This window comes from Camellia sinensis, chromosome 8 (assembly GCF_055761805.1).
Source record: "Camellia sinensis isolate YWXY chromosome 8, ASM5576180v1, whole genome shotgun sequence".
Taxonomy (NCBI): Eukaryota; Viridiplantae; Streptophyta; class Magnoliopsida; order Ericales; family Theaceae; genus Camellia; species Camellia sinensis.
Window position 1 is genome coordinate 185,903,337 of NC_138968.1, and position 22,412 is coordinate 185,925,748.

A 22,412-nucleotide genomic window follows, 5' to 3' on the forward strand; every position below is an offset into this window, starting at 1 on the left:
AATTCCGCCAGTTTTGCAACGATTAATTAATCAAGAGCAGGAAAGATTTGTTAAACCTTTAATGGATGAAATCACTACTGTGAATGTTGGTACTGAGAAGGACCTGCGGCTGGTCCAGATCGGGTCCACGTTGTCTTCAGAGGAGCGCGAGCGCTTAGTCGCTTTATTAAAATATTTCAAAGATGTTTTCGCGTGGTCCTATGAAGACATGCCTGGAATCGATCCTGAGATTGTACAGCATCGGATCCCTCTTGATCCAGAGGCCCGCCCTGTCAAACAGAAACTCAGAAGGATTCGCCCGGACTGGGCCCTCAAAATTAAGGAAGAGGTCACCAAGCAAATTGACGCAGGGTTCCTGCTGGTATCTGAATATCCAACCTGGTTGGCCAACATAGTTCCGGTGCCAAAGAAGGACGGCAGAATTCGGGTCTGTGTAGACTTCAGAGATTTGAACAAGGCCAGTCCGAAGGACGACTTCCCCTTGCCACACATCGACGAATTGGTGGACTTCACGGCAGGACACGCCTTGCTTTCGTTTATGGATGGTTTCTCAGCTATAATCAGATAGTGATGGCACCCAAAGACCGGGAGAATACTGCGTTCACTACCCCGTGGGGGACATATTGTTATAGAGTGATGCCATTCGGGTTGAAAAATGCTGGAGCTACGTATCAACGGGCAGCGACTACAATATTGCATGATATGATCCATAAAGAGGTCGAGGTGTATGTGGACGACATGATTGTCAAGTCCAAAGATAGAGAGGGCCACTACACCGCCTTACAAAAATTCTTTCAAAGGATCAAAGAGTTTCGGCTGCGACTGAATCCCCAGAAATGCACGTTTGGTGTTACAGCAGGGAAGATGCTAGGGTTTCTGATCACACAAAGGGGCATCGAGGTCGACCCTTCCAAAATCAAGGCCATCTTAGAAATGCCACCACCAAGGACTGAAAAGGAGGTGCGAGGCTTTCTGGGTAAAGTGCAATTCATAAGACGGTTTATTTCTAAATTAACCTTGACTTGTGAACCACTTTTTGGTCTCCTGAAGAAAGGAAAGAAATTCCAATGGGACGGCCGATGTCAAGCAGCTTTTGAGCAGATCAAAGAATATCTACAGAACCCACCCGTGTTGTCACCGCCCGAGCCGGGGAAACCGTTGATACTGTACCTTTCGGTAACTGAGACTACCATGGGCTGCATGCTCGCACAGGAGTCAGAAGACAAAGTGGAAAGAGCCATCTACTATCTGAGCAAAAAGATGCTGGATTACGAGACCCGCTATACGCCGCTGGAGAAGGCTTGTTTGGCCTTGGTATAGGCAACCAGGAAGCTGCGGCACTACCTGTTAGCCCACTCTGTAATGTTGGTTTCGCGTTTGGATCCCATCAAATATCTCTTCGAGAAACCAGCACTTACGGGTAGGCTAGCTCGTTGGTTGCTGTTGCTCTCCGAATTTGATTTGAAATATGTAACGCGCAAGTCAGTAAAAGGTAGAGCGGTAGCGGAGTTCCTTACCGACCACCCGGTTGAGGGGGATGAAGCGGTTGAGTATCTATTCCCAGATGAAGCTATTCTGCACGTCGAAGATGAAACTTGGACGATGTACTTTGACGGAGCGTCAAACCAATATGGGTATGGGATAGGGGTGTTGCTGATAGCGCCTGATGATTCTCGTATCCCTTTAGCATTCAAGCTCCGGTTCAAGGTTTCCAACAATGAAGCAGAATATGAAGCATGTATTGCTGGCCTGGAAGCAGCCCTGGAACTAGGGGCAAGACGAGTGGACGTCATTGGGGACTCGAACCTAGTTGTGTCTCAAGCAAAAGGAGATTGGAAAGTCAAGGAGGAAAGGATGATAATCTACCACCAAACCTTGGATCTGTTAATCCCTCGGTTTGAGAAACTAAATTTCACCCACCTCATAAGAGAGAACAACAGGTTTGCAGATTCACTAGCAACTCTATCTTCTATGATAGACATCCCGTCCGGAGTCCGGATGCGTCCAGTCATTATTGATCAGAAGTTCGTGCCGGCATACGAGTCGATTTTCGCCATAGATGAGGTTCAAGACGGCAACCCCTGGTATTACGACATCTGGAACTTCTTGGAAAAGGAGACATATCCACTAGGGGCAAATGCCAAAGATAAGAGGGCTGTCAGAAGAATGGCTGCTCAGTTCGTTATCTACGGAGGAAATTTGTACAAAAGGGGTCATCTGGGAATGCATAAGCTCTGTGTCGAAGCTGAAGAGTCAAAACGCCTGATGGAAGCCATCCATGGGGGAGAGTGCGGTGCACACATGAATGGAGTGATGCTGGCCAGAAAGATCCTCAGACAGGGCTACTACTGGTCAACCATGGAGGAGGATTGTATTAGCTTTGTTCGGCGATGCCACAAGTGTCAAATCCATGCAAATCGCATGAACATCCCGCCGTCAAAACTGTACAACATGACTTCCCCATGGCCTTTTTCAGTCTGGGGAATTGATGTGATCGGAGCTGTTACCCCGAAGGGGTCCAACGGGCATGAGTTTATCCTAGTAGCGATAGATTATTTCACAAAGTGGGTCGAGGCCCAATCATACGCGGTGTTGAAAGCGTTGCACGTCGCAAAGTTCATCAGAAACAATATCATCTGTCGCTACGGGGTGCCAAACGAAATAATTTCAGATAATGGTTCCCATTTCAAGAAAGAAGTGATAGACTTGTTGGAAAAATACAATGTGGCTTTTCATAAGTCATCTACATATTGGCCGCAGACCAACGGAGCGGTTGAGGCCGCCAACAAGAATATCAAGCATATACTACAGAAGATGGTGGAAACCTATCGAGATTGGCCAGACAAGCTGCCATTTGCTCTGTGGGGCTACAGGACTTCAATCAGAACCTCTACTGGAGCAACTCCATATTCATTGGTCTATGGAATGGAGGCTGTTCTACCCATTGAGATTGAGGTCCCATCGTTACGAGTATTGGCTGAATGCCAGATAGCCGAAGCAGATTGGCAGCAAAGCAGATTCGAAGAACTCATGCTATTTGATGAAAGAAGACTGAAAGCACTGTACCACATTCAAGGCTATCAACGCAGAATCGCCCGGGCTTTCAACAAGAAAGTTAAGTCCAGGAATCTGAAAGAAGGAGATTTGGTGCTCAAAGACAACCGAGCCCCCATCCACGACCCAAGGGGCAAGTTCAAACCAAATTGGACTGGTCCTTACATCATCAAAGCTATCTGGTCAAGTGGAGCTGTGGTTCTGATGGATCTAGATGGCTTGGAGTTCTCACAACCGATCAATATGGACAAGTTGAAGAAATACTATCCTTGAGAGGCTCGCTAGGCCGAAAACCCGAAAGGGCGACCTAGGCAAAATTCAGAGCACAAAAAATTGGAAAATATAAAAACTGAGCTCGCAAGGTTGAAAACCCGCAAAGGGCGGCCTTGGCAAAAGTTAGAGCGCAAAAGGAGAGTGAAAATACTCGAGTGAACCTTAGCCTGAACTACGTAAGGCTTGATTCCCGTCTTTGGGATACGTAGGCAACTTCACCTTGAAGTTCAGCCATAAACTTTTCCCCGATCAACTTTGTCCATTTCGATCATCTCAGTCATCTTTATCCATCAGCATTTATCGCGATCTCCGGTACAGTGCTGTTCAAACTAGGGGCAACTTTCCGTTGCCGCGACGGTGCAAAGTTACTCAGACTAGGGGCAACTTTCCGTTGCTGTGGAGTGCCGCATTGTTCTTCAGACTAGGGGCAACTTTCCAGTTGCGGGGATCTGGGGTTGTGCATTCCAGTGACAGATCTCCGGCGTGTCCAGTTCTGATCCACATCGAAAATAGTTTTGAAAAGTTTTAATAAAAGTTGACTTTGTTCAAATCAATCTTTTAACGACTAAGACCATTTTTGGACCAAAAGCGGAAAATTTTCAGTACCACAACTTTCAATTTCATTGATTTCAAAATAGAGTTCTCCTGCTCTTGCATTACAATCGAGGTTGCTTTTTTTGGTACATTCATAAAGAAAACTTGAAAATGCTAAACAAGCAATAAATTTGGGGCATAGTTGAATCAAGTATCTCTGCGTCCCCTCCCAGAGCTGGACGGAGCATCTGATGCCAAGCTAGGCCCAACCTGTGCCTCCTCATTGAGCCAATCCAAGCACTCATCAGATAAAGTGCAACTGAAAGTGGAAGCAGGGGCCAGAAGCTCTCTAGTCCTCCATGCCGTGGCATATCGGGCAAGCTGTGCACCCCGGACTGGGAAAGCGGCTGGATACTCAATCCCCTCCGGTGGGCAGGTCTGATCATGACCAAACTAACGCAGGAACCGGAACGGAAAATAGAATACGCAGTGGGTTAGCCCAATCAATTGGATCCCAATCAGCCGGGACATACTATAGCTCATTGCCGGGAGGTTGAACCAAGGACAACGCCAAGCAATGCTGTCTGCGGACAAATTGCACATCCAATCGAACCACCACCTTTCGTCAAGAGAATTGAATAGGCGCTGCCGAAAGAAGTAGCCTCGAGCTGAATAAGCTGGGCAAGAGTCCACAACCTGCAACTTGTCCATTAACCACACCTAGGGGAGGGATGGAAAATGAGAGAATAAAGAACAGAGAGATGTATGATGAGAGAAAAGTGAGACAAGGGTTTTGTGAGAAAAAACGAGCCCGAGGGTCGAGTGATGTGAGCAAATATATATGTGAGATCGGGTGGGAAACATTACCTGCAGCAGCAGTGGACTCCCAGCAAACCTAGTCGCCTCCCGGCGATAGACAGAATCCAAGCCCATCAGTGTCTCGGCCAAGGTCATGGCAATACAGCTCTTTCCTTCTCTCAAACCCTGGGCGACTTCAATCAGGCAAATGCTAGCCCCGCCGAAGCCCGAGAAAAGCAGAAAGTGAGACAACATACACAAGCAGAGGGCGTGTTGCCGGAAACCTTGCCAATAATGGTTACTGCGGTCACCAGCGTCGGAAAAACGATGGATCAAGCCGAGGATGTCCAGCTCCCCACTGCAGATCAGAGATCGAGCATCATGCGCCGTGAGCCCGCACATCCGCCCTAAAGCCTGGGCGTGACCAAAACGGAGCTGGGGCAAGATCACTTCAGAACATGCAGACTCCATCAAAACCTGAAAGTCTTCGAAAGTGGGGCACATCTCTTGGCCGCCAAAGCTAAAAACATGCGTCACTGGATTCCAGAACCTTGCCTCGGCATGGAGAAAAGGGAGATGTAACGGAGTACGGCTCAGCGTGAATAATGCATTCAAGCCAAAACCTCGGAAATTCAATTTTTCCGAGCCATCTAGAGAAGAGATCCAAGATTTGATATTTTCTGCGAGAAACGCCTCCATCTTTGCCTAAAACTAAGATGAAATGAATGTTCCCGAAGTTGAGGCTTTTATAGAAGGAAAAACACTATTCACGAGGACACGTGTCAAAAATCTGGAGGCTGCGGGGCTGAATGGCCGGCCAGCCACTTTTTCTGGCTGGCCAGCCATTTACTTTTTCAGAAATGGCCGACCAGCTGCCTCTCTCCACCAAAAATGGCCGGCCGGCTCCCAGGGGTGGTTGGCAATGCTGTGGTGTATCTCCCTGGCCCTGTTTTATTCTTCGAAGGAAAGTTCCAAGCATTTCCATGCAACGGGAAAATCAAAGGCCTTCATCTCCCTCCGTTTCGGATGCGTTCCGATGCCCAGATCGTCAGAAGTACACTTTGTTGTTGTTGAGTTTTGTTTATCGAGTTGTCGTTTTGCTTATCGAGTTGTTTGTCGAGCGGACGTGTTTTGTGTTTTTGAGTCATTGCGCTCTGTTTAAGCAAATTTTTGTTAAAGTCTTGTTTATTCGCATTGTCAACGTTGTTGCATTTTGCTTATCGAGTTGTAAACTTGCTAAAGATTCTGTTATATCTTAGTGAGTTAAGTTGCTTAATTTGTTGCGTCGGTTCACTACCTGACTTGGTGATTACACAATGCGCATTACCATTCAATTTCATTTTTGTGCGAAATAAATTGATGCGATACGATGCTAAAGTTTAAAATATAAACACCTTTTCAAAAGCTATTTCATTTCATCGCTTTACAACAAACAAAGGTACAAGTTTTACAAAAAAATAAAACTGCCTAACAATGTGCAAAGTGCTACAAACTACTAGCAAAAAGAAAAATAAAGCAGGAAATAACAGCATCAAAGTCCTCGGGAGTGGGAACGAGAAGCACTCCTCATCCTTTTCTGCGGGACAATCTCCGCACCGTCATCATCGTCTGAGTCGGAGCCTCCCTCCTCAGCAGATGTCTCTGACTGACGATCGGTAGCCTCCTCCTCCTCCTCAGCATCCTCCTCCTCCTCATCAGGCTCCACCTCCACAACGTGAGCCCTGCGTCTGCGGACAGGCCCCCCTCGAGCTCCTCGAAAAGGCCTAGATGGCCCAGCTCCTCGGGATGACCCCGCCCCCTGAAAAGGCCCAGATGGCCCAGCCCCCCAAGGAGGCCCAGGTGGCCTGGCCTGCGGCTGACCAGACCATGAAGGCATCTGAAAACAAAGAATTCAATTCAAATACATCAGTTCAAATATATACATCAGATGCAAATACAAGCAAAGGCTACATGAAGTGGGTGCATGTAAATACAGAATACAAGTGGGGTGTGTGTCAGATGTGCTCTACACAAATAGTCTATCGATGCAGTAGAAATCAGCATGTCATCAGAAGTATGATAAATGCCAGAAAACTGAAGGGTACCTGGATGCCTGCGACAGACAACTGTGCCTCCCTACGCAGGACCATGCCCTCGAGTGTGGCCACCAGCCCAACCACCTCCTCCATGTATCCTCGCGATGGCTGCAAAAATGAGCTCATAATCATCAGTGAACAGAAAAGTGTCTAAACATCTGAATGATGAATGAAAACAAGTGGAGCATACCGGCGGTGAGTCCGGATCAATGGCGTATCGATCACTAGGCATCGGAGGCTCTAGTGGAATCGGAGTTGGAAAGCTAGCCCCATACTGCCACGCTATCAACTCGGTAGGCATATCTGGCCATCCGACATGAGGATGAACCGACGGAGCCGGAGGAACCGGTCTACTCCCACCTCTAGATGTACCGGCCCTGCTAGTAGAAGGGGCATCTGCAGCCCGAGCCTGAGCCTGGCCCGAGGATGACATACCGGCAGGCCTCATCATCGGAATACGAGCTTCCGTCAATGGAGGCATCAAATATATGTGACGGTAGGTGGCGTAGTCCCCCTCCTCAATATATAGCAAAGCATCAGTGCCCAGCATGGCGCCGACTACCTCTGAGTAAGAGAGTCTGTCAACGGTCCGCATACTGGCTGGAGGTACTGCGGGAATATCCTGAGAGAGATACCCCCATACCTGGCACAGAAAGCGCTCCCCCAGGAACCACGCCCTGCCAACCGGCCCTTCAAGCAGGACCCTATATTGGGAGATGTCCGATGCTCCGGTGTACTGAAGACGGAGGCCGTCACCTAGGGACACCCAGGGCTGCCATGTAATCTGCGGATGATGGAAGCATAAACCAATCAGAAATCAGAATGTACAGAGCAAATCGAAGATGAAAATGAAAAGAACTGAAAGTTCTAAGGTACCTCTGAGTGTCGCACAGTGTCGAAATACTGTCGTAGACGAAGGAGGGTCTCTCGAGGTCTCGGCCGGTGCGGGCCCTCGAATATCAATGAATATGGGGTCACAGGAATCCCTACCACCTCCAGCTCTGGGGTTAATGATGGGAAGTATACATAGACCCATAACTGAGAAAAGCAGTGCAGAATGTAAGTACGAAATGCTGAGAGCAAAATACAGACTGTAAAAGTGCGCTGTGTGTGTGCAATGTACAAGTAATGAGAAGCAGAAATGTAAATCAAGGGGACAGAAAGTACCTCCCAGGCCCTCCAGTAGCCGCCAAGCAAATCGCCCCGCCCGCGGGAGGTCGCGCTCATATAAAAGTAAAGGGTAGCCAAGCCGGCACCACCCCAATCATACCTACTGACCTGTGATAGGTCGACCAGAGCACTCAGCAGGTATAACCCAATTGTGTTCCCTCTGTCGGCGAACAGGGTAGTCCCGAAGAGGAACATAAGGAAGCCACGGGCATATTGCTCCGTCTCCTCGGGAGTCTCGGGCACCATCTCCGCCCGCCGAAAATGGGAGGAGAACCAAGTGTATCTAACTCTCCCTGAAACCCTATCAACAGGTGGGCGAGCCCCCAACAGATACATCCAGGCGGCCTCCCACTCGCCCATGTCCTCGTCGTAGAGGATGGACCAACCCCCGACGTCAAGGCCGGTCAATACAGCGAAGTCAAAAGGGGTCATGGTCATGTCCCCGGTAGCAGAGAAATGAAAGGAATTGGTGGTGTCCCACCATCTCTCTACCAAGGCTGCCATCAATGTCCTCCGGGCAGGACAACGTGACAACCCGACACAGAAGGGGCCGAACCCCGCCAAGTCTACTAAGTCTCTGACGCCCTCCGGGAGCTCAGCATACCAATCCCTCGCGGCAGTGGAGCCATATCCCCGTACGCTGCGGGAACCACCCTGCATTCAGAATGAATACATGTGTCAATAATGAAATGAAATGGGTTGTGTGCCAATGAAATGAAATGGGCTGTGTGCCAATGGAATGAAATGGGCTGTGTGCCAATGGAATGAAATGAGCTGTGCGCCGATGAAGTGAAATAAGCTACTTGCAAAATCTATCTGGGCTGCGTGTTCAGAAAATTTGAATATTGGGCTGCGTGTTCAACTTTCAGTTAATTTGTGGGCTGCGTGTTCACTATCTACCTGGGCTGCGTGTTCAGAAAATTTGAATTTTGGGCTGCGTGTTCACTATCTACCTGGGCTGCGTGTTCAGAAAATTTGAATTTTGGGCTGCGTGTTCAACTTTCAGTTAATTTGTGGGCTGCGTGTTCACTATCTATCTGGGCTGCGTGTTCAGAAAATTTAAAATTTGGGCTGCGTGTTCAACTTTCAGTTAATTTGTGGGCTGCGTGTTCACTATCTATCTGGGCTGCGTGTTCAGAAAATTTGAATTTTGGGCTGCGTGTTCAACTTTCAGTTAATTTGTGGGCTGCGTGTTCACTATCTACCTAGGCTGCGTGTTCAGAAAATTTGAATTTTGGGCTGCGTGTTCAACTTTCAGTTAATTTGTGGGCTGCGTGTTCACTATCTACCTGGGCTGCGTGTTCAGAAAATTTGAATTTTGGGCTGCGTGTTCAACTTTCAGTTAATTTGTGGGCTGCGTGTTCAGAAAATTTGAATTTTGGGCTGCGTGTTCAACTTTCAGTTAATTTGTGGGCTGCGTGTTCACTATCTACCTGGGCTGCGTGTTCAGAAAATTTGGATTTTGGGCTGCGTGTTCAACTTTCAGTTAATTTGTGGGCTGCGTGTTCACTATCTATCTGGGCTGCGTGTTCAGAAAATTTGAATTTTGGGCGGCGTGTTCAACTTTCAGTTAATTTGTGGGCTGCGTGTTCACTATCTACCTGGGCTGCGTGTTCAACTTTCAGTTAATTTGTGGGCTGCGTGTTCACTATCTACCTGGGCTGCGTGTTCAGAAAATTTGAATTTTGGGCTGCGTGTTCAACTTTCAGTTAATTTGTGGGCTGCGTGTTCACTATCTACCTGGGCTGCGTGTTCAGAAAATTTGAATTTTGGGCTGCGTGTTCAACTTTCAGTTAATTTGTGGGCTGCGTGTTCACTATCTACCTGGGCTGCGTGTTCAGAAAATTTGAATTTTGGGCTGCGTGTTCAACTTTCAGTTAATTTGTGGGCTGCGTGTTCACTATCTATCTGGGCTGCGTGTTCAGAAAATTTGGATTTTGGGCTGCGTGTTCAACTTTCAGTTAATTTGTGGGCTGCGTGTTCACTATCTATCTTGGCTGCGTGTTCAGAAAATTTGAATTTTGGGCTGCGTGTTCAACTTTCAGTTAATTTGTGGGCTGCGTGTTCACTATCTATCTGGGCTGCGTGTTCAGAAAATTTGAATTTTGGGCTGCGTGTTCAACTTTCAGTTAATTTGTGGGCTGCGTGTTCACTATCTACCTGGGCTGGGTGTTCAGAAAATTTGAAATTTGGGTTGCGTGTTCAGCTTTCAGTTAAAGTATGGGCTGCGTGTTCACTATCTATCTGGGCTGCGTGTTCAGAAAATTTGAAGTTTGGGCTGCGTGTTCAACTTCCAGTTAAAGTGTGGGCTGTGTGTTCACTTTCGAATTCGGACCGTGTGTTCGACAAATCAGTGTTTGAGCCATGTGTTCTAATGTGGGCTGTGTGTTCGCAATTAATTTAATGAGCCGAGTGTTCAGAAATTCGAATGTTGAAACTACATGTTCAAGATGCAAGCAAAGTACTATGTCATAAGCTAAACTGCATGTTCAAGCATGGCAAGGGTGCGAAATGTAAAATACAGAAGATGAGGTAAATACCTCTCGGGCCTCATGAGAGAGATGCTGCTCCGGCTCTCTGAGAAGCAGATCCACGGGTGCTCGCTCGTCGAAGCTAGTAAAATGACGAAAGACAGCACGCGGGAGGACGTGTGCTGGCGGACGATACCTCCCGGGAATAAAAGGTCGGGACCTCGGAGGTAGAGTCATGGGATCGAAATCATCTCCGGCACCTGGAAAACCTCCGCCGTGGGAAGAACTGCCCGCCATTTTTAGAAGAATCTGCAAAGGGAAGCAAAAATGAGCAAAATGAGCCAAAATTGGAAAAAGTCAACAAAAGTCAACTCTCGGGAAATAAAAAGTCAACAAAAGTCAACTCCCGGGAAAATATTCCAAATATTGAGACAAATTTACCTCGAGTGGTGAAAATGCAAAAAGAAGCTCCGAAGCCGGAATTTAATCGCTCCAAAGTGCTTAAAACTGAGTGTTTTTACGAAAATAATTTGCGCGGGGCGTTGGAAAACGCGCGTGAAACTCAAATCTGGAGAGAAAAGTGTTGTAGGAGGCAAGAAATGAAGAGGGCTCGGCTGCCTTTTATAAGCCTCAAAGCCTTGGATTGAAGAGGCATGCAAAAGGAGGGAAAAAGACCAAAATGCCCCCGAGAAAAGTAGATGGCCGGCCGGCCCCTTTTTCTAGCTGGCCAGCCATCTGCTTTTTGCAGAAATGGCCGGCCAGCCATTAGCTTTAATGGGAAACGGTTGGACACCCCCCCTTGGGAAGATAAATGGCCGGCCATGTTCCCCACATGCTCACCTAGCTCTCTGCAAATTTTGAGGAAGATCGGAGTTCCCGGGACCTGAAAAAGTTCAAGAAAAGTACACTTCCGGTCGCGAAATAGCTCCGCCGGGACTTCAGCTTCAAGTTCTGACATATGTCTCATCATCATTCATCGAAATCAAAGTGTATCCTTTTTGAATGAATTGTAACCTCTCAGGGAAGCAGATCGGAGGCCGTGGTCGAGTCGCCTTCGCCGAAACGCGCATTTTCGTACTCGTTGTTTCATAACAAACGGGCACCCTGATTCTTGCTCGTGTCACATTATCTTGCATTTTCATGAGCATACATGTATTAACATGTACATTTCTTTATATTTGTATACCTCTATGTTTGAGCATACGTTGTCACGCATGTTCTACTTTTGCATTGCGATGCATTCACTCACCGGCGCTGCGTGTGTCGAACTTTCGGAATCACGTTAAATACATGTTGGTAGCATATTGTACTTGTTGCAATTTCTCTCTTTTGCAGGCACGATATTGTATGTACGGTTCAATTGAGGCTGGTGCGACCAGATGAATCGCGCAGGTATCGTATCTTCTCCGTGTGAGACGTGGCGGGGATTGAATAATCCTCCGCATTCTTAACTGCATGAAATGTAGTTTTTGCTTTGCATTCTTGCTTAAAACTGTTGCATCTATTTGCGAATAATTGCTTCATTACAGCATGCTGCATTTGCACGATCATTGGGTTACCTTCGGCTTCTTGCATATCATTTGCATTTTGCCCCCTGCCTGCGGGCATGCCTGCGGGCACATCTCTTTTTATCTTGTATGTTTGTCTAAGTCTTCGGCCTTGTCAAAAATGGGTCGTCTCTAGGCTTTGACATTCACTCCCGTCACTTGTGACTTCCGAGTTCTGTCAAAGAGGGGCAACTGTAGACACCCCATTTTTGACTGACCTTAAGACTCAGACGTCACTGATTGAGCGCTTGGTGATGTTGCATAATGTGCTCGTTCAGAAGTTCCAGAGTCGCGGCCGTGAGCCCTGCCTCCGGACTTCCGAATCCTCTTCTGTGCCTTGTCTCGGTTTGCGAACCAGACTCGGTTTTCTCTGTTTCTTTTCCTAAGGGAAGGGAGAGGTCCCGTAGACCATCTCTCAATGTCCGTAGGCTACATTTGGTGGCCGTAGGCCATTTTTCCCATTTCGGAGTCCGGTTTCCGGTTTTCGGGGCCGTCAGGCCGTGTGCCTCGGTTCGGGACCGCTTAACCATCTCCTTTTGCTCCGGTTTTTGGCATACACCTTATTTCATCCCTTTTGAGGGACACTGGGGTTCAAAAAACCCACTTCGAGGTCGAATACCATTTTCGGTGCTTAACAGCCCATTTTTGGGACCTCGAACTGCGTGTTTTGGCCCCGGAACATTCGTTTTGCAACGGTTTTCGTTCATTTTTGGCAGGTACCTCTGTTTTATCACCAGGAAGGTCACTGAAGGGTGGGAGGCTAGCAATTGTTGCAGCAACCAGTTATCTCTCTTCCGGAGCCTCCCGGCGCCCGTTTTTCGCACTTCCGGGCTAATGTTGAATACCTTGGAGCTAGTGTTGCCAACTTTCAACCACATATCTGTGATCTACACACCTGAGAGGCCACTAAAAGTTGGTGGCCAGCCATTAAGGTCACCTGACCCTTTTGACCCCTTTCTTCCGGGCTAATGTTGAACCCCTTGGACCTTTTTTCTCGAACTTTGAACCACATATCTGTGATCTACACACCTGGGAGGCCCCTAAAAGTTCATGGCCGGCCAGTAAGTCAACTTGACCCTTTTGACCCCCTCTTTCCGAGTCAATGTTGAACCCCTTGGAGCCACTTTCTTGGAATTTCAACCACATGGTTGTGTTGTACACACATAGGGGTACCTCTCCAATAGCTAGCCGGCCACAAAATCACATTGACCCTTTTGACCCCTAGCCGGCCGGCTAGGGGGTGTGGCCGGCCGGCCACCTCCAACAAAAGTAAGAGGCCGGCCTGCTTCCTTGCACTGTGTACTTTACAGCTGTGAGGCAATATCCCCCAGATATTTCCTGTATCCGGGGGATATTTTGTGGGGGAGTTTTACCCTCCTTTTCCCCCACCTTTACACCCCTTCTTTGGCCTATATAGCAAGCAAACCTTGTTCTTTGTTAGGGTTAGAAGAACTCTCCTTCAAGCTTCCATAGCCAACTCCATCTTCTTCCTTCTCAATTCTTCAAAAAACCCTAAGTTCCTAATCATCATTCCTTCTACACCACCAAGCTCTACCACCACCATCTCATTTCCAGCAACAAGGAAGTATTCTTGAAGGCTAAAGAAGCTGCAAATCCATCCAAGAAGCAACAAAAGTTTGAATCTTCAAGGGTAAGTAACACTTTTACCCTTTTGACCCTTTCTCTTGATCTATTTCCAAGCCCCACTTATTTTTTGTTTCAAGCTCCGGCCCTAACAGAAAAGGGCCATATTTTGAGCTCATCTTCACTTTTCATTAAGGGCTCAACCCTGTTTGAGCCCTCCATAACACACTTGCTTCATTGATCCTCTTGTATGTCATAGTTTTGCATGCTATTTTTGACCCATGAGCATTTCATTTTCGAGCATGTTGTAAACTGATATTAGGCTTATGTTGAGCCCCTCTTCAACATTGGAGAAGGGCTCAACACAATTTGGGTTTTCCATGTTATACCTACCTTTATACCCCTCTTTTCTTCCCCATTCTTACATGCAATGGCAGCCCATCATGCTTTTGTTTTTGGCCATTTTACAGTCCTATAAAAGTTCTTATTTTGGTCCATAATTCATGTTTCATTTAGGTCCTTTCATGGTTTGGGGCTTCCATAGGTCACTTCATGTTATATCCCTCTTTTATTCCCCATTCTTGCATGTTTAGTTAGCCTATCATGCTTTTGTTTTTGACCATTTTACAGTTCTAGAAAAGTGCTTATTTTGGTCCATTCTACATGTTTTGTTAAGGGTCTTTGGCTGTTTGGTGATTACTTTGTATACTTCATGTTGTAGCCACTTTTGAGCCTAATTTTGCATCACATTTCTACCATGCTTGTGCACTGATTTGAGGTCTTCCATATACTGTAAATGTTCATATTTTTGGTCCCTCTTCAGTGTTGTAGAAGGAATGTTTTCAGTTTGGGTTTTTCTTATACCACTTGCTTCATTACCCCTCTTTTGGCCCCTATTCTTGCGTGCTATTTTTGCCATACCTATACTTGCTGTTTGGCCACGTTTATAACTGTGAAAGTGCATCTTTTGGGACTGTCTAGCTTCTGTCTTTGCATTGCATGTCCATATTGTGCATGTTTAGCATGGCTATAGGCCATTTCGGGTGCCTAAATTTGCATTTCGGGACATATCCTTGCATTTCATGTCATTTCGCCTCATTCCGGGGCTGTTTCCCCCTTGTTTTGTTGCTGAAATTCCATTAGTATGCTTGCATATCATTTTTGCCATATTTCATCACATTTTGACATTGCCTCGGTTTGCGTGCCCGTGTGCACGCATTTCGAGGCACTTCCTTTTTTATCCGACGGCATCCTATGTGAGTGTGGCTGAGGCTCACTCATGTTGGTATAAGTCCACATCATGTTTCCATGCCATTTCATCACATTTTATCATTGCCTCGGTTTGCGTGCCTGTGTGCGCGCATTTCGAGGCACTTCTTTTTTATCCGCCAACATCTTATGTGAGTGTGGCTGAGGCTCACTCATGTTTGTATAAGCCCATTTGTCATTTCCATGTCATTTCATTGCATTTCATCATTGCCTCGGTTTACGTGCCCGTGTGCACGCATTTCGAGGCACTTCTTTTTTTATCCGACGGCATCCTATGTGAGTGTGGCTGAGGCTCACTCATGTTGGTATAAGTCCACATCATGTTTCCATGCCATTTCATCACATTTTATCATTGCCTCGGTTTGCGTGCCTGTGTGCGCGCATTTCGAGGCACTTCTTTTTTATCCGCCAGCGTCTTATGTGAGTGTGGCTGAGGCTCACTCATGTTGGTATAAGCCCATTTGTCATTTCCATGTCATTTCATTGCATTTCATCATTGCCTCGGTTTACGTGCCCGTGTGCACGCATTTCGAGGCACTTCTTTTTTATCCGACGGCATCTTATGTGAGTGCGGCTGAGGCTCTCTCATGTTGGTATAAGTCCGTTCATCATTTTCCATGTCATTACATCATTCTGCCATTGCCTCGGTTTGCGTGCCCGCATGCACGCATTTCGAGACACATATCATTGCCTCGGTTTGCGTGCCCACGTGCACGCATTTCGAGACACATATCATCGCCTCGGTTTGCGTGCCCGTGTGCATGCATTTCGAGGCACCTCATTTTCATTGTGTATGCCATCGCCTCGGTTTGCGTGCCCGTGTGCACGCATTTCGAGGCACCTCATTTTTAGCACATTCTGTATTTTCTCGGTTTGCGTGCCCGTGTGCACGCATTTCGAAACATCTCATTTTCATTGCATTCATGTATTTTCTCGGTTCGCGTGCCTGCGTGCACGCATTTCGAGGCATTTCATTTCTATAACATTGTGTATGTTAGGATTGTATCTTAGTTGCATTTCATGCATATCATGCATATTACATCGTGTCCGGAATAGGAGTTAGCCCGGGCACGGGAAACGAGGTACATTTCGTACTCCGAGTGACGGAATGTGTCTCAATTCCCCAGTCGCCGACACTCCGGATTATCCATGATGGAGTTAGGTTTTAGCTGTAGTTTCATGTGCATTCATCCTATATCAAGTTGTGCATTTCGACTCCTCGGCCATCATGCCTCGGTATGCGTGATTGGTGGCACGAGGATCGAGACATGCATATATCTGTGCAAATACATTGCTATGCCCCTTTCCTGCTCTCTGTTGCAGCAAAACGAAGAATCAGCAACTTTTTGAGGCTTGGCACGGATTTCAAGAACAGGTGTAAACAGAGGCTAATTGGGGCATTCCGGTGGATTTCCGCGCAAGACAATCCAGACATGCATCATCCATCAGAAGCAAGGCAGTCCCTGGCTTGCACGCCAGTTTTACTTGCTTTCTTAATTAATTCATTAATTAGGAATTTGTAATATTTTGGACTGTAATATTTTTTTTTATTCGGGACTGTAATATTGGGACTGTATATTTATTTGGACCCTCTGTGCGAGGGCACAACTGTAATAAGTGTGCGTGAGTGTGATGTATGTCTTCCAACCCCACGTCTTTCTCCCTTTTATTTATCCGCTTATGATGGTTAGATTAGGGCATATTTCAATTAGCATACAGTATGACAGCATGTTTGCATTCATTCATCTGTATTGCATGCACCGGGCTCGGCGCATCATACTAACTGCATTGTACATTCAATTCCAAATTGAATACATGATAGCTATAGCATTTCATATGCCATCTCAGAATAGCCGAGCCTGCCATAGTTGCATTTTGCATGTGTTACATTAGGCATTTCTGTATACTTAGGATCATGCATGATTTCTAATGAAGTTTCTATTTTGGCTCGGAGTACTTGGTGAGTTTTATGCTTTAGCATCCTTGCATGCGTGTGAGTGTTGCCATGAATAGTATGCTTACCATGAGGCTATGTGCTTATCTGATATAACTGCCTGAATGCCTGTGGGTGAAGGTTGGGTTATCTGAATTGGAATAAATCATCAAATGTTTCAAGCCTACCTGCGGGTAGCAAACCATTTTCAAAAATAAGCATGAAATGCTTTGTTCCAATTTAGGCTACCCGGTCTATACTTATATGTTGTGAGCATCACATAGTAACCTAGGCTAATAACCGGTTTAAGGACATACAAAGTTTTCAAAAATTGATATCATGGTTAGTAGAGGCCGGTCTATGACTGGGCGAGCGGGGGTGCTCACGAAGTGACCTTCCCCAATCGTACCCAAGTTCCCGAGCCGAGGCAACTTTGGTGATGACGGACACGTGGCCTTTTGGCACCGAGTCAGGGTTTCCTAAATTTTCCAAAATAAAATATTTAGGTGGCGACTCTGTATCTGGCAAAGCAGTCCATGTTTGGCACTTCTTTCAAAAATCTGTTTTCTCAAAACGATTTGCCGGATTTGGACTCTTTGGTTCAGACTTAGAACCGTGACTACAAAAAGTCGAGTCCGAGCTGTAGCGAGGCCCCCCTCGCGGGCTTGTTACAGCAAGGATCTCAAAATTTTTTCCACAACTTTGGATTCTGATATTTTTTCATCTAAATTGAAGCTGGAATTTACAACGTCACTCAACTTTGCATAAAATTCATCAAAGGTCTCACTATCTTTCATTGAAAGGTTTTCGAAACTAGACGTGAGCCTTTGAAGTTTTGAGCGTTTCACAGAAGGAGTGCCCTCATGAATAGTTTGTAAGATATCCCAAGCCTCTTTTGCGACTTCACAATTGCAAATTTGACTAAACTCTTCAGGTGTGACAGCACAAAAGAGAGAATTGATAGCTTTACTATTCCAGCTACTATTTTGGTAATCAATTGTGTCCCACTTTTCAATTGGTTTGGAGAAAGTTACTCCATCAACGGTAATTGTTGGTTCGGTCCACCCATTCATGGCAGATTGCCAAACTTTTTCATCTATAGATTTCAAAAACGATCTCATCCGAGCTTTCCAAAAAGAATAATTGGATCCGTCAAGTAGGGGTGGTCAAACCATAGAATTTCCCTCACGAATTGAATTCATTATCACAAACCAAACAAGATCTCGTTCTAAAAGATATATTTTTTTAAAAAAATAGAACGACCTGCTCTGATACCAATTGAAAAATCTAGAAACCTCATAGATGTTGATTTGTGATTATGTATCAATTTTAAGCAGAATATAACAGTCCCAATCAAACAATCAAGACACAGAGACACAACGATTTTACGTGGAAAAACCACAATTGGACACCTCCAACTGTGATAAAAAAAAATCACGGGCAACAACCGCAAAACAATCCACTAAGAAGATTTAAAGGAATTACACAGGTATACTCTCAATTACCTAGCAAATCCACACCTAATTGAACCAACCTCTATGTAACAACCCTCACCACTGTTTACCGATAAACTACCGATTACTGCTAAACTGAAACTGATTCTGAAAAGTAATTGAACTGATTGAAATACTGAACTGACTGACTGAAATCTGAAACTGATTGATTGACTGTATCTGTTTAAATGCATTATCTATCTGTTTGACTGTTTGATTATCTATTCATGTTTTATGTTTAAATTGCGAATTGAAGGCCTTATCGGCGGCCGAACCGGAGATTGATTGGTGTTTTATGATCACCATAATTTATGTAATTTTATGGTGTAATTATCTGAAAACTGATTAGGTATGATTAAATTAGATTAATTAAGGTTGAATAGCATCGTTAGGCTTATTTACAATAGTGCCATTGTTAGTGGGCCATGTCGGCTAAACATATTTGAGCCTTTATACACTCAAACAAACATTTCATCAGCTCATTTCCTCACCACCACCGAACTAGAGAGAGAGAAAGTGAGAGAGTTGAATTGTCCTTGTTGATTTGCTTAGAAACTTAAAGGAATTGAAGTGTAGATTGCAAATTAAGCTTGTGTATCTTGCATTGAAAACCTAAGGTAGATTATTGACCTTCTTCATTGTGTATTTGAGTTTATTCTTGCATGATTAATGGGTCTTTAGTGATCTAAGGCTTGAATTGGTTCAATAGTGTTGAGTTAGAGCTCAATTGTTGCATGTATGTGCATATTGATAAGTTTTGAGGTTGTAATTCATCATGTTTTTGTAAGAGTTAGCTCATTTGAGCTTGTATTTAAAGCTTTGAAATGATTTAAGTTCATGCATGTTGCATGTTCATCTTGTTCATGAAAATTAGTTTGAAATTGGATTTAATTGAAACACCCTTGGGCTTTGGTTTCTTAAATTGAGCTTTGAATCAGATTATTCTATGTGTTTACAAATGTTTTCTAGAAAGTTAGCCCAATAGGATCGAAATTCATGCATCAAAACATGATTTTGAACTTGGGACTCAAACCTGGAAAATCCATATTTTTGACTCCCGCTCGAGCGAGGGAAATTGACGCTCGAGCGGGAAAATCGAGCTCCCAGCATCTTGCATTGATTTACAGTCCGCTCGAGCGGAGGATTGTACGCTGGAGCGGGGGCATGTGTCTCACGCTCGAGCGGGCGTCGAGCGTCCGTCGAGCGGGGATTTCACCTATCCAGTACTTTTACAGTCCGCTCGGGCAGGGGATTTTCCGCTCGAGCGGGTACCTTTGTTGCATGTCCGCTCGAGCGGGGAAACCTGCGCTCGAGCGGGGGTCTGTTTTTTCTGAAAATTCTGAAACTGCTTTCTGAATGCATCTTTGCATCCTCATCCCATCCTAGGCATTCTTAGGCCTAGTTTAAGACATCTTAATAAGAATATAGATGTAGAACACACCGAAGCAAATTAGGGATTAAATTATTATCTTTCCCAACTGTGTAGCTTAGTGTGTGTTCAATCTGTAAACTGTGTAGGGTTGGCGACTGGGGACGCGCTCTAGCCTAACTGTAGCCCAGAACTCTGTGAGTAACAACTGTGTAAAGATATGTTCAAAAATGACTATCTTCTGAACAATTGAACTGTACTGTTTCTGAATTGATACAGTTAATAGAATGAATGTATGTCCACTATTCTGAACTATATTATGGCATCCTTAGCAACTACTGTTACTGACTGTTATTGTTACAGAGATCTCTGTCGGTTCCCTTGTTGGAACCACTACTGTTTACTGATTGATGGCCATCATTGACTGTTCGGTCTTTCAAGACCTACTGTTTACTGTACTGTTATGCTAATGGATATACCACATATGACTGTACTGACTGAACGACTGAAATACTGATTTAATGAACTGTTTTCATTACTGTAAGGACATTCATTCTAAACCTCTTTACGCATTATGTTATTCACTGGACTTTAGCTCACTGCTCATATATATATGTAGGTGTACAGGCACCAGACCGCGGCTAGAAGCGTCGGGGTAAGCTCCAGTTTTGTCAAGCCAACCACTGTGCCTCACTGCGAGGTTCCGAGCCTGTCAAGCTATGGCTTAGGAGTGTTTTAATTTCCCCCGTCTGTCTCTGTAACTGTTTTGTTAACTGTATAGACTGTATAGACTGTTACTGTACTGTTTAATAGGGATTAGGTCCCTGATCTGAATGATTATAAATGTTGTACATATTGTTCTGCACTGTGTATACATATATATATATATATATATATGAAAAGTCTTTTTGGCATACAGACTATCACAGCTCATTGGACATTGTTTATTTACTGTATTGGCTTCCGCCAGGCCCTGTACTCTGTTTTACTGTATTACTGTTAAGCAGGCCTTCGGTAATCTCGGATTACTGGCCGGTTACGGTGCTAAACCCATAGGGATGGGTTTGGGTCGTGACAGAGTGGTATCAGAGCGATACTTACCACGAGTTATACCACACACACATGTCCAAATGAGCTATAGGATGTCTGTAGACACCCCATTTTTGACCGTCCTCAAGACTTGGACGTCACCGTTTGAACACTCGGTGATCATCCATGTTTGTGTTCGTTTGGAGTTCCCGGAGGTCTCGGCTACGCGCCTTGCCTCAGGATCTCCGAATTCAACCGTTTAGTGTCTGGTTTTGCACCAAACACTTGTGTTTTGCCTTTGAGAGGCAGGATAGGGCTTGTAGACCATCCCCACCCACCACCGGCAGTGGCTAGAGGCCACCGGCTGGTTTTTGTCTCCACCGGCAATATAGTTTGCCGGTGGGCATCTTTTATTGCCGGTCGGCACTATTTAGTGCCGGTCGACACTCTTTTTGGCCAAAATGGCATTTTTGGCCGGCCGACTACTGTGCATCTGCTTTTGCAGATATTTTAAGACAGCTGTCTTGCTTTTGCTCCCCTCCATACACGTGTATGGAGGGATCTCCCTCTTATGAAGCTTGTCTTGTAAGCTTTACAAGACAAAAGGCTCTATAAGTGAGGGTCTTCTCTCTTGGCCTTAGGGTTAGACACTTAAGACACTTGAGAGAGCTTAGACAGCCATTGTTAGGGTTTGAGTTCTAGGGTTAGGGTTTGATACACATTATCTCTCTCTTTTTCCCTCTTGTGTGTGTAAAAGTGTGTTTAGTCCATACTATTGCACACAAACACCTAGTGTTTCACCTTCACTTAGCTACTGAGGTTCTAAGGAATGATTTTGAAGTTTTGGTGTTGGATTCAAGCCAAGGAGGGCCATTGGAGCACCATTGTTGAAGAGGTCTTCAAGGGTAAGAATCTTACCCCTTTTTACCCCAATCTTGCATTGTATTTCTACCTATCTTAAAATCGTTTTTGAGCTTAGTGTATAATACAAAAAAGTTCTGTTTTTAGGCCCTCTTGACTATTTATTAAGAGTGTTTTGTGGTTTGGAGGTGTTTGATCCCTCTTAGGCCTTGAAAGACCTCATTTTGTGCTATTTTGTGCAAGTTTTGAGACTTTGGTGTTTGGGCCTCTTCACCACTGAAATCTTGAGGGATTTCAGTGGTGAAGATGGTGCCTTGAAGTCTCCAAAAGGGGAGGGTCACCCCCTCCCTTTGTTGTCCTTGAAATGGACCGTTTTTGGCCTCTTGAGGGAGCATCATGTTAAAGTGTGTATTGACCATGTCTTGGCTGCTTTCCATGCTTAATATGTTGTAATATACCTCTATTTATTATTGGTTTTGGTACACCATGCATGCTTAGCATACCTACCTTGTAATGCCATGTTTATGCCTTAATGTGCCTTAGGTTGTTAGCCTTTGTTCAAGCATGTTTTAGGCTTAGTCTTGTGAAGCTTTTGTGCATATTTTGCCATGTTTTAGGTCTGTCCATAGTTGTTTGGGTCGGATTTGGCATGCTTAGTATAGCTCCTTTGTATTCAGGCTTGTTGGCCTCAAGTATGCGGATGTGTAGTATGTGTTGCTCGCATCATTTCGGTGGTTTGGAACCACCCTACATGTTATTTCAGTCCTTTTAGCATGCCTAAATGTTTGCATTTTGTGGCCCTTTTGTTGCTTCAAGAGTTGATGCTCCATGCTTCATATTTGTGCCATGATGTATACCTCTAGGATTAGGTTACTTGGATGCCATCTAAGTGATTCTTGAGGCTTGTTTTTGCATGATTTGGGACTGTTTTGACCCAATTTGGTCATTTGCT